Source organism: Mus pahari, chromosome 21, assembly GCF_900095145.1.
Source record: "Mus pahari chromosome 21, PAHARI_EIJ_v1.1, whole genome shotgun sequence".
Lineage (NCBI taxonomy): Eukaryota > Metazoa > Chordata > Mammalia > Rodentia > Muridae > Mus > Mus pahari.
In genome coordinates, this window is record NC_034610.1 from 21,896,922 (window position 1) to 21,900,551 (window position 3,630).

The following is a 3,630-nucleotide window of genomic DNA, read 5'->3' on the forward strand; positions in this document are numbered from 1 at the left end:
GTCCTTCCCAACCTGTCTTGTGAGGTAACTGGGCTCAGCCTCTGTCCAGCAGTGGTGTAGTTCACTTCTCTGCTGCCCAGCTCACTGTCCTGCCAGTGACCCCAGGGGACAGTGACCCCAGGGGACAGTGGTTCTATGAAGATGGTCACAGCATGAGTATTCTTGGCTTCTGGACTCTGGCTTGCTTTTATGCTATGGGCTGGATGTTCCCTTCAAAACATGTGCTGGAATATAATTGCTACTGTGCAGTGAAGAAGTGGAGCTTTTGAGAAATGATGGATTAATGTTGTTGTTGTGGGAGTGGTTCCCTCTCTGTTTCACATGGGGTCTTTCTCATCACCAGATACCATGCACTAGGTGATGACAGAAGAGGGGAGGGCCCAAGGCCGGCACCACCTTGGCCTTCCCTGCTCTAGAATTTTGAGAAATAACTTTCATCTTTGTAAGTGATTCAGACTCAGGTGTTCTGTGACAGTAGCAGCAGGATAGACACCCGAGTTTTTCTCCCAGGAGGAATCCCTGCTGTGTCTGTCCTGAAGGTGTGTGTGTGTGTGTGTGTGTGTGTGTGTGTGTGTGTTGACTATGGAGGGACCAATCCCAGCAGATGTTCATTCGTGCAGAGACACAGCTGAAGGACTGTCAGCTTCCTTACCCTGTGTCTAGTGCCTGGCCTCTGACTCTGCCTGGCTTTCCCTCTATTCTAAGCCCCCCCCCCCCCGAGCTGGCTTCTGTCCTGAGTTCTATAAACTGCACATAGTCCTGTCTTCCTGCAGGGTGCAGGCCTGGCCTCCATTGTTGGCACAATGCCATATGTCCTTACCTCACTGGGACTCCAAAAAAGTCTTCTCCATCTCTCCTCCCAGATGTTGCCATAAGCCCCACGTCCTCCGACAGCTCTGAGGACTCTGCAGGTTCAGATCTTGTAGGATGGTGCAGGCCATACAGTGGTGGCTGCTCTCTGCTCTTTTCTGTGTAACTCCAGCCTGACAGTGGGAGCTCCTGGGACCTCTCTCCTGCACATCAGGCATTCTGTCTCAGAGCCTGGTCTAAAGACTTTAGGGTTAGAGAGAGTCTCAGTCACAGGCAGGCATCTTAGCCAGCTTCAACAGCAACCTCTTTTAGGTCCCATGGGTTGGGTCTCAGACCCTGTGATGGATTGTATATGCTTGACCTATGGAGTGGCACTGTTGGGAGGTGTGGCCTTGTTGAAGTAGCTGTGGTCTTGTGGGTGTGGGCTTTAATACCTTTGTCGTAGTTGCCTGGAAGTCAGTATTCTGCTAGCAGCCTTCAGATGAAGATGTAGAACTCTCAGCTCCTCCTGTACCATGCCTGCCTGGATGCTGCCATGCTCCCATGTTGATAACAATGGACTGAACCTCTGAGTCTGTAAGCAAGCCCCAATTAAATGTTGTCCTTTATAAGATTTGCATTGGTCATGGTGTCTGTTCATAGCAGTAAAACCCTAAGACAGGCCCCCCTCTTGAACAGTGAATCATACTTACTGCACACGCTGGGATTTCAAGGAGGGACAGAACCACATGGACTGAGGAGAGTTGCTGGCAACTGATGTGGTTGAGGAAAGATACCAAGTTTTCTACAAAGAAAGGAGGTTGGACAACTAAGGATTTTTTTTTTCTTGAAAATGCTGCCATTTTATAACACTGACTATTATACATAACGAAGTCATTCACGGAGTTGCCTAAGTGCTCCTTGGCAAACACCTTAGGACAACCAGCATAGAGCCAATGGAAACAAACTCGCTCATAGCAATAATACTTCTGAAAAAAATTTGTTGAGCCTTTTCAAATATTTTAAAGAACCCTAAAGAGATTTTCATAAATAGATTTTCTTTTATCATTCAGGAACTGTTGAGATAGTTGTGAAATTTTCTGTTTTTTAGTGTTAATGTTCTCACTCTATACAACACTTAGGCATCTAAACTGTAACTACAAAGGTCTCCTAAGTTCCCTAAGTCACTTCAATCTAAAATTCAGGGCAAAATTTTATTTACCATGTTGTAACATCCTAGTCTATGAAACAATGGAATATTTTAATTTTTTTCTACCTGATAAATATTTACTGGAGTTTTGAGAAATAAAGTTAGCTCTAATTGTATATTTAAGTGACATAAAACTGTTTTGTAACCAATATCAAAGAAAGTTACTCCCCTCCTTGCCCATAGAGAAGACTGTGATATAAATATTTTTACTTATTGTTCATTTCTTTTAAAATCATAATATTAGTTAAGAGTTCAATCTCAAAAATATTGAAGATTTTTTTGCAAACAGGAATATTCTGATGTGAAACCCAGAAAAACAAATCTCTCCCCTCTCCTCTGTCCTTCTTACTTTAGCTTTCTCGCTTTCTGAGCACTCCATACTGTGACCATTATTTATGGTTTCTAGGAGACAAAGGTTAATACATTCCATTATTCAGCTAATATTTACTTAGTGCCTGTTATGCTCTCAGATACATGTTTTGAATCCAATATATTAGTTGGCCAATGAAATATATATTTCTCTTTTTAAAAAAGTTAATTATTTTATTTATAATCCAGTCATTGCTCCCTCTCTCAGTCCCCCCCTCACAGTTCTTCATACCATTCTGCCTCGATGCCTCTGAGAGGGTGTTCCCTTCCCTCCCAACATCCTTCTCAGGGGCCTTGAGTCTGTACAAAATTAAGCACATCCTTTCCTACTGAGGCCAGACAAGGCAGTCCTCTGCTTTATAAATGTGGGGGCCTTCAACCAGCCCATGTATGCTCTTTGGTTGATGGCTTGTTCTCTGGGAGCTCTCAGAGACCCAGGTTAGCTGAAGCAGTTGGTCTTCCTATGGGGTGCCATAAATATGAGAAACTACTATTTTGATTCAAGAAGCTATAAAAGAAAGAAAGAAAGAAAGAAAGAAGGAAGGAAAGGAAGGAAGAAAGAAAGAAAGAAGAAAAAAGAAAGAAAGAAAGGAAGGGAGGAAGGAAGAAAGGAAGAAAGGAAGAAAGGAGAAAGAAAGAAAGGAAGGAAGAAAGGAAGGAAGAAAGGAAGGAAGAAAGGAAGGAAGAAAGGAAGGAAGAAACAAAGTCATGAAACAAAAACTCTAAACTCAGGTTCATAGAATGCTGAAGTCTTGCTTGGAGAAAATAAGAATTATGGTCTGCTAAAATGAAGGATGAAAGTAGTATGTTAACAAAAATTGAATTAATACCTTGTATTTCCTTGGTGAGAAGTCTGGTGACAAATCATGTCACAGAAAGCAAACTGACCATCAAGTTTATAGGTTTCTGTCTATAATTCATACTGACTGAAATCTCTTGAGGACTTGGATTTTCTGTAGTCTAGATGGTGGTTAGTACTCACTTGTGGAGTATAAGCATTGTTACTACCTGAAGGAACAATGAATTCTTGGGCTACTTTTCATATTTTCTTTGAATAAATCATCCACAATATTGGTAGCAGGAAGTAAAAAGAGGCAGAGTCCTCATCAATCAAAGGTCATTACTGGGACTCATTAACCCCCACCTATGAACCAAAAACATCAACAATTTACAATTTGTGTATTTTTACTCCATAATACAATAGTATTATGTATAACACAATAGTACAATACAATAATATAGCTTTTTACTCCATAATACAA